This window comes from Helianthus annuus, chromosome 4, assembly GCF_002127325.2.
Source record: "Helianthus annuus cultivar XRQ/B chromosome 4, HanXRQr2.0-SUNRISE, whole genome shotgun sequence".
Classification (NCBI taxonomy): Eukaryota; Viridiplantae; Streptophyta; class Magnoliopsida; order Asterales; family Asteraceae; genus Helianthus; species Helianthus annuus.
This window is the reverse complement of record NC_035436.2, coordinates 171,092,982-171,107,605: the sequence shown is the minus strand read 5'-3', so window position 1 is coordinate 171,107,605 and position 14,624 is coordinate 171,092,982.

Genomic DNA, 14,624 nt, shown 5'->3' with positions numbered 1-14,624 from the left:
AGGAATTGAAGACTTTGTTGTTTACTGCGATGCTTCACACACCGGCATGGGGTGTGTACTTATGCAACGGGGCAATGTGATTGCCTATGCATCGCGACAGCTAAAGGTGCATGAAAAGAACTACACCACTCATGATTTGGAATTGGGTGCTGTAGTATTTGCACTAAAGCTGTGGAGACATTATTTGTATGGAACTAAATGTGTGATCTATTCAGATCACAAAAGTCTCCAACATTTGTTCAATCAAAAAGAACTCAATATGAGACAACGTCGTTGGATGGAAACGTTAAATGATTATGATTGCGAAATTCGCTACCATCCCGGTAAGGCGAATGTGGTCGCAGATGCTTTAAGCCGGAAGGAAAGAGTTAAGCCAATTAGGATCAATGCAAAGAGCATTGAGTTGAAGAATAATTTGAACGAAAAAACTGTTGGCTGCACAAAAAGATGCCATGTTGGAAGATAATTGTGACACCCCAGGAAAACCAGTGAACGCTATAACTTCCCTAGCTTCCTCAGTGAGTGCATACCAAATTTCGGGACGAAATTTCCAATTAGTTGGGGATAATGTGACAACTCGAACTTTAGACTTGTTTTGAGTAACGATACGTGTTTACGAGAACGTTATTAATTGAATGAATACTTGGTATGTTATGTTTTTGTGTGCATTATGTGTGTATGTATGCTATGTGTTGCACGAGCCCAAACCACACACTAAAACCCGATCGCACAAGGCTAACCGGTCACACGAGCCCATTTGGGCCACACTTTGAAATCGGACCCTATTAGATAACCGAGTTGGGCTCGGCCCACTCCCTTTTTACGCAAACAAACACCCTTAGGGACTTGTTCCTCTCATTTTTGTTACAACACATTATCACATCAAGAAACCCTACTTGCTCTCTCTCTCCCTCTCGGCGTGCTTAGAACCCGACGGCAGGAACATCCACAACTCGGATCACCCTCTCCCCTCTCTAATTCGGTTAGTATGTTTTGATTCATGAGCATTCGGATAGTTGTTGATGATAATATTCTTGTAACCGGTTAGTATGTTGATAATGCTAGTAAACCAAATAGGATTTATGTATTGCTTTCGGTAATATGTGTTGATATGCTGGATTATAACCGGATTGTATGATGATGTTTAGTTCTTATTTGCTAATCGGTCCGAGTATATGTTAACCGGCTAGGTTGCATGATAGTCTAATACACGGGTCATGGTTGTAGGATGTTCATAGGCTAAATTATTGTTATATGTTCTTGATAATAATGATAGGAATGTGGTATGAAACTGATTAATTTTCTGTGTTTGATCTGATTCCCGAAACTGCCTAAGTTGTTTGCTAGAATCACGGAATGATTGTTACATGAATTATGGAAACCAGTTACACACACCCGGTTGCGACTCGGTACCACAGTTGCGACTCGAAACCTCACAATCACGACTCGAGACCACAACAGCACAAGCCGAGACCATGGTTGCGAGTCCTGTTGCGACTCGTAACCGGACCATGATGAACCGAAACCACGGTTGCGAGTCCCGTTGCGACTCGTAACCGGACCTTAACAACTCGAGACCAGCTCCGATTGCGACTCGAGAACATCACCGTTACGAGTCCCGTTGCGACTCGGGATTTCCTCGTTGCGACTCGAAACGGGCCATGCTATTGGACTTTTACTGTACAGGCCCAATTGGTTTGGGCCGGGCACTTGGATATTTGTTTACTGTTTGTTTTGGGCTGCTATTGGAATACGTGTATATTGCCATGATTATATGTGTATACATACGTGTAGCTTATACGTGCAATAGTTGAGTACGAACCTAACTTGCACAAGTAACCATGATAGGACGTGGTTGATCTCTTACTGTATACTTGAGCATTTTATTGTCTGCCGAGCAAACCCAGGTGAGTTCACACTCCTACTAAGGCATGGGATTCCCGGGTCGTGGGAATGGGATAAAGGTTACAATTGACTAAGAACGTACATATGCTTTTCCTAGACTATCACCTACCATGATCCTCGGATGTCAGGACGGTTCCGTAGGTTAGAATAACACCTACGTGGTCATATGCCAATCACTGCCTCGGATGTCAGGCACGCACGTAAAACCTACGTGTACGCATCACTTACTTCTATCCTCGGTACAAAGGATATGTACGTGAAACCCACGTACACCCCCGCGTCTCCTATCCTCGGTTGTGAAGGATACGTGCGTAAAACCTACGTACACCCCATACGCGCTACTGTTCTCGGAAGAAGAACAGGGATGATACGAGTAGTTGATACGAATAGTCTAGTGGTCACATAACATGGGAAGCCCCCACCTATACGATTTACTATCGGCCCAGTAGAGCCACCCGTTACTTACTGTTAAGCACTTACTTACTGTGAACTCGCTCAACTAGTTTGTTGATCATTCTGTTACATGCCTTGCAGATCGTTAGGTACATGGAGCTTGCACAAAGAGGAGCCGGTCGTTGTGGACAAGGATCGTATTACTTTGTTGGACACTTATGACATTTCAGTATTTTTAACTTGGGTTTACAACAATGCTTCCGCTACTTAAACAATGCTTGGTTTTGAAACATCGATCATGTCATGATGAACTACTTTAATTATTATTAAATGCTATGTTTGATATGATTGATGGCTTGATCCTGGTCATGTCACGCTCCCAAGCGGTGGTACTCCGCGTGTGGATTTTAGGGGTGTGACAATAATCTTTTAAATGAAAAGTTAGGTGTAACTGCTGAACAGTTGACACCTGGAAAAGACGGAATTCTTAGGATGAATGGCAGAATTTGGGTTCCTATTCAAGGAGGACTATGGGATGTAATCCTTCAGGAAGCCCACAATTCTAAGTATTCGGTTCACCCGGGAGGTGATAAGATGTATCAAGATTTAAAGGCCAATTATTGGTGGATAGGTTTAAAGAAATCTATTGCCACCCATGTAGCTAAGTGCCTGACATGTGCTCAGATTAAAGCCGAACATCAGAAGCCATCAGGACTTCTACAACAGCCGGAACTTCCCACTTGGAAATGGGAAATGGTAACTATGGACTTTATAACCAAGTTACCCAAAACAAAGCACGGAAATGACACTATATGGGTTATTGTTGATAGACTGACAAAGTCAGCTCATTTCCTGCCCATTAAGGAGACTCATAGCTCCGATAAGTTAGCCCAGTTATATGTCGATAAGATTGTAGCTCTTCATGGAGTACCGGTGGCAATTATCTCCGATAGAGATACTAGATACACCTCTCACTTTTGGAGAAGTTTTCAACAATCATTGGGCTCACGTCTAAATTTTAGTACTGCTTACCATCCTCAGACCGATGGTCAAAGTGAGCGTACTATTCAGACCTTAGAAGACATGCTTCGTGCATGTGTTATGGATTTGGGTGGTAGTTGGGACGACCACCTGCCTTTGATTGAGTTCTCCTATAATAATAGTTATCATACCAGCATTCAGGCTGCGCCTTTTGAGGCACTGTATGGTAGAAGATGTAGAACACCTGTCTGTTGGGCCGAAGTGGGAGAAGCTCAGATATCAGGACCTGATATAGTCCTTGAGACAACGGAAAAGATTATTCAAATTCGAGATCGCCTAAAAGCGGCCAGGGATAGGCAGAAAAGCTATGCTAATTTAAGACGAAAGCCACTAAAGTTTGAAGTAGGCGATAAAGTGTTGTTGAAAGTGTCACCTTGGAAAGGTGTAATGCGTTTTGGTAAAAAGGGGAAGTTGAGCCCCAGATATATCGGACCATTCGAGATTCTCGAATGTATTGGCAGTGTAGCATATAGGCTAAGACTGCCAGAGGAGCTAAGTGGAATTCATGATGTGTTCCACGTTTGTAATCTCAAGAAATGTTTAGCTGATGAATCTTTAGCAATGTCTCATAAAGACGTGCAAGTTGATAAAAGCTTGAGATTCATTGAGAAGCCTATAGCAATTGAAGATCGGCAAGTCAAGAAGCTCCGAAGAAAGTATGTACCGATAGTAAAAGTTAAATGGGACGCTCGTAGAGGTCCCGAATATACGTGGGAAGTTGAGTCCACTATGAAACAAAAGTACCCTCACTTGTTCTAGTAAATCTCGAGGTCGAGATTTCTTTTAAGGGGGTGAGGATGTAACACCACGTAAAAACGTGTCCAATTATACACAGACACGTGTCCTAAACTTGATTATGCGAAAGATTGAATTTAAGGGACTAAAAGTGACAACAGTGAAACTATGCCTTCGCAAGGACTAAAAGTGTCAACATGTCAAACTTAGGCCTCTGAATGACCATGTGTGAAGATGATATTCTTAATTGGGTGATTGATTCGGTATACGAAGTAGTTTGTGAAAATAATCGGATGATTATAAATTACAAGGGTTAAAAGTGTCAATATGTGAATCTTGGTCTCCGAGTGGCCTTTTAGTGAAACCGAAGCTTCGTAATATTCAATCATACTCCCAAGAATGTATGATAAAAATTTCACATGATTCCGAGATCATTAAGTTTGATTTTTAAACTTTGGGTTAAAAGCGTCAACTTGATGAAACTTGCGTTTACAAAGGAATTTAACGAACCCGAGGCTAACGAGGTTTGTTTGTCCATCCTTGGGCTCCAAGAAAGTAGTTACAAGGGTCTTGATTGCCAAAAATGGAGTTAAAAAGGGTTAAAAACGTGCAGGGACTGAAATTGCCAGTTTAAAACTTGTTGAACTGGTAACCCAGGCACTCGCGTAGCGCGAGCCTGAGACCCTCTGCCGTCGCGCTACGCGACGGCCTTCGCTGGGCAGAATGATCTTGCCAGGTGCGGGTTTTGGCTCTCCACCGCCTTAATCTAGTTTGTAACGAAGTTTGGAGCTATATGTCGGTTTATTTTAGTAGCTTGGACACCTGGGTTGATCTCCTAGCCTCAAATAACACCTGGAAGCAATCCTTGATCAATTCCTTCACTATATAAGGAGAGCTAGACTATTGTTCTTGGCACACCAATTGTAAACAACTTCAAAGGACTACCTCTGGAGCTTGCTAAGGACTTGGAGAAGATTTGAAGTGTAGAAAAGATTGCTAGGACCTGTAGTAAGCTTCTAATTACTCTTTTAAGTTGTTTAATTAGTTTAATTGCTTAAAAGTCAAACTTAGTGCCTAATCAGTTTGACTTTCGTTTTAATTACATGTGGCTTAACCACTGATCAAATTGAAAGTGGTTATGAAACCACATTAGTATAGGTGATTAACCCCTGAAAGGGTGTCTCCTAATTATCTCGTTTGACTGGTTAATTGTCGGGTCAAAGTAGTTTGACAAAAAGTCAAACTGGACAGAAATGACAAAAATGATTCTAATTAATAAACCAGAGGTTCTAAATTATATTATAACATTCTAATGACTTGGTAATGATTATATAAACATGTTTTATCAGTCCTAATCCGACAATTAATCATCTAAGGGCAGATTATAACCGAAAGTCGCAAAAGCATGACTTTTGCTATGACTTCCAGTTCTGACCCATTCAAGCTTATTTCTTCCATGTTTTAAGCTTCCGTTAGGACCATACTACATTATAGTATAACTCTCTGAAGTTATATTGCATGGTGCCTAATCGTTTGTCATTTATGCTCTTGATCGTAATTATGCTCATTAATGCCTAAAACGCCCTCTTTGCATAAAATCGAGATTCTTAGCAATGTGAATGAACTAAAACCTTTGCTACTGATATTTAAGCATGTCCCGAAAATTTGACATCAGTTTAGGGTCTAGAATGGGAGTTATGCTCAATAGCGTAATTAAGGAACTTCTTAGTAATTAGAAAGCATAATTAGCATAAGGCCCATCTAAACCCGATTTTTATTACCAAACTTTTTACCTACTGATGTTAAATAATATTTTGGGATTTTTAAAGATTTTTATTTATTTTTAAGCTGAACTTAACATAGGATTATAGTCTAGTTCCGGTAATTACCAATTTTACCCTTTTCATGCATAAAATAAGTTTTACATAACTTTTTGAAACCAAACTTTTTGCTACTGATCCTAAATGATAAATATATTATTTTGAACCTTATAAACTGACCAAAATATCAGATTTCCTATCTTTACCATATTAGCCCTTTAAATCGCATATTTAGCATTTTTAGCACCTAGTATGGGTCAAAACTATATTTATCATATAAAACTCATAACCTACTGATGTTTTAAACTAATTTACATAATATTACAGTAAGCTAATGTTTCAAACTCAGAAACTTATTTTTAACCCTTATAAGCCTATGTAAAATTCCCAAAATGCCCCTACGGAGCATAATTGGTTATAAAAGGTATATTTTTCATATAATAAGTATCCTACTGATATAACTCAATAAAATACATGTCTTTACTAATCTAATCAGACCTGGAACTCAGTTTTATAAATAAATTCTTTTATAAGCATCAAAATTACCAAAATGCCCTTTTGGTACTTATTTTGATTTAAATTGCTTTTTGGGCATAAATGTTGATATACTACTGATATATTGACATATTATGAGCATAATAATGATTAAGACCTGTTTATAGTTTGTCCGGTTACCCGTTACGCATTTACGCGTTCGGATCGGTTTACGTGACTAGTTTACGTAAAATAGCCGAAACGGGCTTAACCTAGTTATTAAAACCTCATTTTCCAGAATGTATTTAGTTTACCCATATTATACAAGTATCCAAGCTTGTCGGGTCTAAATCACATTCTATCCCGGTCTCCGTTTAATCTACCGGTTAGGTCCGTAAGGTTTCTTTCTAGCTAGTTGGTCTAAGTCTCCGACTTAAGTAAAGACCCATTAGCATCCTAATAGATAATTAAACCTTCTATACAGATTTATAGCTTCCGGTAAAAAGTATCTTTCAAGAATCTTAGGAATTTACTGCTACATCAGGTAAATACTTTTAACTTATTTTTCCCTATACGGGCTTGGGATACGGTATATTAATACCGCTTGGTCGGGTATGGGATTATTATGTCGGATTGTGATTTAATAAATCCGCATAACCCGTTTTAATCTGTATTGTTTGATAACATAAACATTTGGGGGTTAATGACCGTGTCCTGGATATCCTTGGCTCATTCAAGTTATTAATGGCCACGACTATGCACGGGGTGCAGGCATGCACCCGACAGATGCAAAATGCTAAATATTAATTTACCCACAAGTTGGGGATAACTCCTTTGTGGGTTCTATAAGTGGTGAGTCAGTTAATCATGTCCGGCTTACAAACCGGCCCCACATGTATGACAAGCATGTAAAACTGTATACAAGATTTTAATATTTAATAAGATTGTCCCAAGTTATAAAAGATTTGTGCCTTGTGCATCTAAACCAATTTTCTTAAATGTTTTCAAAACGAGTCAGTTAAATTGTATTTACCAGTGTATACTGACGTATTTTCCTAAAGATTGATTTGACAGGTACTTATCGAAATAGGCTGGAGCTATAGGGTGTTGTAGAGGATCTTGCAAATCCCATAGATACCCTGAGTCTGTAGTTTTTGTTTCTTTGTACTTTATGATCCGCCTGCGGATCTTATTACATTCCAGTCTGTATTTTCTTGTATTCGAACATCGACAGACAGTATGGTTTGTAATAGTTTATTCACCCAGCCTTCCGCTGTGCTATATTATTGTGTGTATTGACAATGATGATATCAACTACGTCACGATACTCCCCACCGGGCCCACCGGTAATACGTGGAATATTTGGGGTGTGACAATTGCCCGACCCCTCAACAGCATCCTCCCAAGCAAAATAGAGAAGGCAGAAGACTGAACAAGCCCCGTGCTCAACCAGCACGGGGTCGTGCCCAAGAAGCAGCAGAAAAGACAAACCTATAGAAGCTTCTATTGCCCACCACGGGGCCGTGCCCAGTGAACACGGGGGCGTGGTAAAAGTACAGCAGGCGCATTAATTGTAATTGCGAATTACAATTAATGAAGAGAGAGAGTGTCAGACAGGCATGGGGTCGTGTCCAGCGGACACGGGGCCATGCCCAGCCTTCTGTTCAGCCTATAAATAGGAGTGCTTGGTTTCATTGCAACTCATCCCTTGGCACACCACCTCTCTCACACTTCATCCACCACCCACCACCATCACAACACCATCATCCACCACCATCATCCATTGTCCATCATAGAGTGTGTGAGTCGTCTCGGGATCCAAGATTGATCGTAAGAGTTCTTGACAATCAAGGTTATGTTTGCCTAAGTCTCTTACATCACTTGGTGAAGACAAGTGTTTAGTATAATACTTTTTATTTTTAATCTTTTGCACTTTTTATTTGGTTTTGTATTAATGACTTTAATAACTTGTTGCTTATGTTGAAGGTGATCTTTCCTTATCGTTTGTCCATGGTGTCTTGGCATTATTTTACTGTCTATATAAAATAAAAGATTTTCACCATTCATATCTCCACGGTCTATATGGAGGTATATTGGTTACCTGGTCGGGGGTTAAGGGAACGATTTGGTAAGGGTCTTGCCCTTGTTCAACGTTTAGAGGTCCTGCAAGGGACCTGGGTCAAATTTAGTAGGATCTCCTTCAATGCCCATAGGTATTGGATGGCGGGGATCCAAACTCTTTGACCCCCTCATAAGTTAACTATTATTAATACTATAACCCGGCTATTTAGGACTGTATCCCTGCTGACTCAGACTACTTAGTCGAGGGTAACGTCACCTCCAAAAGAGGGGCCTACCATAATTTGCATTAATAACTTAATTCATTATCTTTCAATAATCCGACCCTTTTGGATTGTATCCTTGCTGACTCAAACTACTGGGTTGAGGGTAACGTCGCCTTCAAAAGAGGGGCCTACTACAATAACTAAGATAATCTCTTAAACAAGTGCAAAAGTGCGAAAATAATCAAAGGTTATACTAATACACGAGTCGGATCCAAGTGATTCATCTTGTCTATCTGTTTTTATTTTTTATTTTATTTTTCAGCATTTAGTTAGTTTTTATTTTCTTAGTTTAAAAATCTTTTCTAACTTTTTGATTTGATTAGACGTTGAGGATAAACCGGTACTAAAAGCTCTTGTGTCCTTGGACGACCTCGGTGTCTTACCAACACTATACTACGTCCACGATGGGTGCACTTGCCCATATGTGTGTTTAGTGTTAGTGAATATCGTGTTTTATAAATTTAAAACTTGGCTAAAAGTGTAAAAAGGGCTTAAAATATACATCTAAAATATATACACACTAGCACGCATCACTGAACCATCAAATCCACACAATGTGGGGGGTGAAAACCCTGAACAACAGTCGCTGGTGGCGGCTGAGGAAGATGAAGACGATGGTGGTGCACTAGGTGGTGGTCTACCGGTACTGAAGTGGTCAAAGGGTCAATTTAATACCCTGATGACCAGTATACAAATGGCCCAGGAGTTTGGGGCCACCTACCCACAAGAGGGTGACACCGGTGCCGATGCTCCGGCGGGATTTATCACCTTGTGGGCTGAGTTCTTTAACGATGGCAACCTCCGACTGCCTGTGACGGTGTTTGTTGCCGAGGTGTTAAAATATTTTCACCTTCATATTTCCCAACAGAGTCCATTTGGGATGTTTCGGATCAGGAACTTCGAGTACACTTTCCGTGCTGTTGGTTTGGACGTTACTGTTGAGAATTTCCGGCGTTTCTACCAGTTAACGGTAAACACCAGATTCTTTTCCTTTAATCAACGACATGGTAGCCTGAAGTTGATGACACCTCCCAAGGGTCTGACCCAGTGGAAGAGGATATTTTTCTACGTTAAAGCCTGTGCAGTGCATGCCAACATGACCTTTCGGAACGTGAATGTGGGCGTTACCGCGGAAGATATTGCTCTCCCCACCGCAAAGACTATGGATTGGTTCTCTAGGTGAGACCTATTGAACTTAAGAAACTGGGCAACAATGAACTTTGGGTGTTGCGGATGATGCTAACCAGGCCTGATAGGAGGGCAAGGCCTGTTTTGCGGGAAAAGAGCGGTGGTAAGCATTGTCACCCTTGTGCGGTTTCCTTGCTTCCTTTACTTGTTTTACTGATTTTGCATGTGTTTTATCAGTGGATGCTCCCATATGGAGGATGTTTGAGCCAGATTTCGAGGGCAAGGTTAAGTTGCTTCCGTGTGGGGAACATGAAGGTTTTAACTCGGAGATTGTTGGCAATTTCCGCGTTCCCACACATGATATGCTGAATGCACCCCTGCCGCAAGGCAAAGGTACATTCTAAAACTTCCTTTGTTGTTTAAAGTTCACCCCCTTTGATTTGTTTGCTTGATTTTTTGAACGCAGGTAATCTTGGGGACTTGGAGAAGTTTGAAGTGAAAACTGTCCCCAAGAAACATGTGGAGAAGAAACATGCGAAGAAACCCGCGCAGGGTCGCGGTAAGGAAAAACCTGGGGGTTCTGTTGTCCCTCCGTTGGTGTCGTAGGCGGCAGGTATCTCTCGTTCTTGTTACCGCAGATATACCGATTACGTGGTAGTATCTGACACCCTTGAGGGTTTGGGTGTTCTAGGTGGTGGTGGTGCGGCTACAGGTGGGACTTCTGCGGGTTCGCAGCCTGCTGGTGAGAAGAGAAAACTAGAGCAGAAAGCAGTTGGTGCTGGTGAAGTAAAGCGTCGGAAGATACAGACCAAAAGGTCAACTGGTGCGATGCAAAAGAAGCCTACGGTTACTTCTGGTAAGTGATTTATAACTTTTGTAAGTGTTTGCATGTACAACTTGTTTTCTGATAGTTATTGCTTTTTTTATTTTGCAGAACCGCAACGAAAGGACTTCTCCTCTTTGTTTGAGATGCCTTCTTCTCCCCTGCATGACACAGCTGCGGATGTGGGGGTGACTAAAGAATTCACCGATCCTTCTGCCAAGGTGGTGCCTGATCCTTCTGTGCAGGCAGAGGAGACTGTGGGGAAAGCTGCGTCCCAGATTTTTGATACTGTTGATTCCTCCAACAACCTGATCTCTCCAAATGATGCTGATGATTTGGACTTAAGGTTTTCTGAGGCTGGGAAACAAAAATCTGGTGCTGAACAGCAGAAGTATCCTGCCGCTGAGAAGGTTTCTGGTTCCGCTTCTGGTGGTGCGGGTTACGAAGGGCCTCCGATTCAGCCTGGAGAGTCTGAACTAGAGTATTACTACCGCACCTATACACCGGATCGGAGTATGAGCTATCACCGACCCCCTAGACTGTTATGCAGGGGGATGACATCTCGAATAATGCTTCCTTTTGCAAGGAGATTTTGGGTGGCGTGGGCACCCCGTTCGAGGTTGACCGAGCTCGCGCTTTGCCGCGTGAGCTCTGAATCAACCAACTCTCTTCCATGTTTGTGGGGAGTTCCATTATGGTGAATGCCATTATGGAGGACTACCAAGCGTTGGGTGGCAGGGAGGAGGAGTCTATCCGCCTGCGTGCTGAGGCGGAAAAGTTGGTGAGAGCTGCTCACGAAGGTGCGGAGCAGCTTGAAAAGGACAGGGCTGCTTTTGAGAAACATAAGCAGACCAAGGAGTGGGCTGCAACTGCTGAGCTTAAATAGGTTCGTACTCTTGCCAAGTTACTTTCTGATGAACGCAAGAGTTGGAACGAAAAACTTTCTGATGAGCGAAAGAGCTGGAAAGTATCTTGGGCCAAACAGAATGAAACATTGTTTCGTGTGCGTCAGTAGTTGAATAATGCCAAGGCAGCGAATGCTGTTTTGGGCAAGGAGAAGGCTGCGGCCGAAGCGGTTGCTGTTAAGGCCCGGGAAGCAGAGACCCGGTTAGCAAAGGCGCTTGAAGAGGCCAAAGAGGCGGGGGCCCGTGCTGCAAAGGCTCTTGAAGAGGCCAAGGAGAGGGAGGGCTGCGCTTCTAAGGCTCTTGAGGGAGCGAATGCTGATCGCACCCATTTGAACCAGGTCGTTGGGAGCCGTCAGGTATGAGGTGCCTTTTCTGTTGAACTTTCCTTCTGCTTTCTGAGTATGTTTAATAATTTTTGTACATACTGTGTTTCTTGTTTCCGAAAGGCTGAGGTGCAGACTCGCAAGGCCAAGCTTGTGGAGATTACTGCCCGCGCGACTGTAGCTGAAAAGAGGGCTAACGAGGCTGCCGAGGCTAGAGATAGCCTTACCTCTTCGTTAAACCAGCTTGATACTGACCGTGAGTGGATGCGGTGTCATGGTATTGCACATGTAAGTATCTGGTGCCTTTGCATTTATTTGGGTTAGCACGTGATAATCTTATTACTCTTTTGTTGCAGATTGTTAGGGCTATCCTGGATGCGCCTGAGACTGTAACTGGTATAGACTTGATTAAGCAGCGTGCCCGGGATGCTGGTTTTAAAGCTGGTTACAATCGATGCATCAGCCATATAAACATCCTAGCTAATGGCGAGTATACTGATGAACGGTCAGGGTTCCGTGATGTGAATACTGAAGCGCTTCTTGAGGCGGCTTGTGCATCATTTTATGACACGTCTATCTCTGCGCTTGAGAAGCTTGACGAGTGCCTGGATGCGCCTAACTATGTAGACCGTTTACGGTTGTTGTATGCTAATGCCGATGACTCGGAAGAGGAAAAGGTTGCTGGTGACGCCAAAGGTGGCGCGGGTACTAGCGGTACAAAGTAGGACTAGGTTGGCCTGCGTGCCCTTTTTTGTTTTCCTCATGTAAATGTTAGAACTTTATGTAAATCCTTTATACACCGCGTGGGTGTAGGAATTTTTTGAATATAAAGTTTAACTGTTTTTGCTCAATTTGTACAAGTGTTTTTACTCCTTGCGTGTTTGAACGTGTGTATGTAGAACTCTACCCGTTGTAAACGCGGTTGAGTATACTCTATACCTTTGTCATATGAGTATTAGTCAATTCCATTGTTTGTCCCGTTAGTGTTTAGGAATTGTGTAGGTTTTGTAAAAACCCATGTGTGTATCCAGCCGGATAGACACTTAATGTTTTGCATTTGCTGGCCTATTACAATATTTGTGTGTGATCACCACTTTGTGTGAGTATCGCTAATGAAGATTTTGCCAATCTGTTTTTGCAAATACCGCAAAGTGGAACACGCATTTGTAATAGTAGTAATAAACAATATTGCAGTAAATCGTTCATTTATTTATTTGCAAATGGCCTGCGGCCCAATTGGTTACATGGAAATGTAAAGAACATGGCTTACATGTAACAGCGTCGAAGCTGTTGTGCATTCCATGTGCGTGCGATAGTTTCGCCTTCTAACGTTTGTAGTTTATACGCGCCGTTGCCTAAGACCTCTTTGGTGAGGTAGGGTCCTTCCCACTTGGGGGCCAGTTTTCCCGGGCGTTCAGCGTTAGAAGCTTCGTTATCGCGAAGGTCGTAGTCTCCCGGGTTAAAGGTACAAACCCGCACGCGTGAATTGTAGTATTTTTCAAGCTTGGTTTTGTACTTGGCCTCGTTGATGGCAGCGTTTTCGCGCCTTTATTCTAAGAGGTCCAAGTCAAGCCTGAGTGCTTCATTGTTGGCTATTTTGTTGATAGCCAACATTCGAGGTGAAGGAAGACCTACTTCCGTGGGGATTACTGGTTCTGAGCCATAGACCAGGCTGAAGGGTGTCTCCCCGTTGCTCGTTTTTGGGCTAGTTCTGTGAGCCCATAAGATGCTTGGGAGTTCATCGACCCAGCCACGCCTGGCTGTTCCCAACCTTGCTTTGATGCCTTCGACTAGACTTTTATTGATACTCTCAACTTGGCCATTTCCTTGCGGGTGTGCCACTGAGGAGAATATGTGTTCAATATGTAGTTCTTCTAGCAATTTTTGAAGTTCGTCGGCAGCAAAGTTGGTGTCGTTATCAGTAAAAATGCACATTGGTAGACCGAAACGGCAGTTGATATGTTCCCAAATGAATTTCCTCGTTATCATAGCAGTGGTTGAGGCGAGTGGTTTTGCCTCTACCCATTTTGTGAAGTAATCGACAGCTACTATGATAAATTTGACCGCACCTGGTGCGTCCGGGAAAGGTCCGACCACGTTAATTGCCCACTTCTGAAAGGGCCATGCGGTGGTGACCGGGATCAAGTTGTTCTTGGGGCGCAAAGTCTTGGGGGCATGTCGCTGACAATTAATACATTTGCGCAATTCCTTGACCGCATCTAGGTGCATGCCGGGCCAGTAATACCCGGCATTCATAATTTTAGCCACTACTATGCGTGGCCCTGCGTGTATGCCACACATTCCCTTGTGTATCTCTTTAATGAGGTATGTGGCATCTTGGAGGTCGACGCAACGTAGGAGTGGGCCTAGGTATGATTTACGGTATAAGATACCGTCTCCCATTTGATAATGGCACGCTTTGTATTGTAATTTGCATGCCTCTGACTTGCTTTCGGGAGTCACACCTGACTGCAAGTATGCAATGATTGGTGTCATCCAGGATGTTGTGTCGTACTGGATGACATTGACTTGGCGCAGGGGTACTGAGGGATTCTGCAGAATTTCAATGTGTATCTCCTTTGCCAGGTGTTGGAAGCTTGTGGATGCAAGTTTTGACAGTGCATCCGCGGATTTGTTTTCACTTCTGTTGATATGACGGATATTGAAGGAAGTGAATTTCGATTTTAGTTGCAGAGCTTGCTCGAGGTAGAGGATCATGATATCCCCCTTTG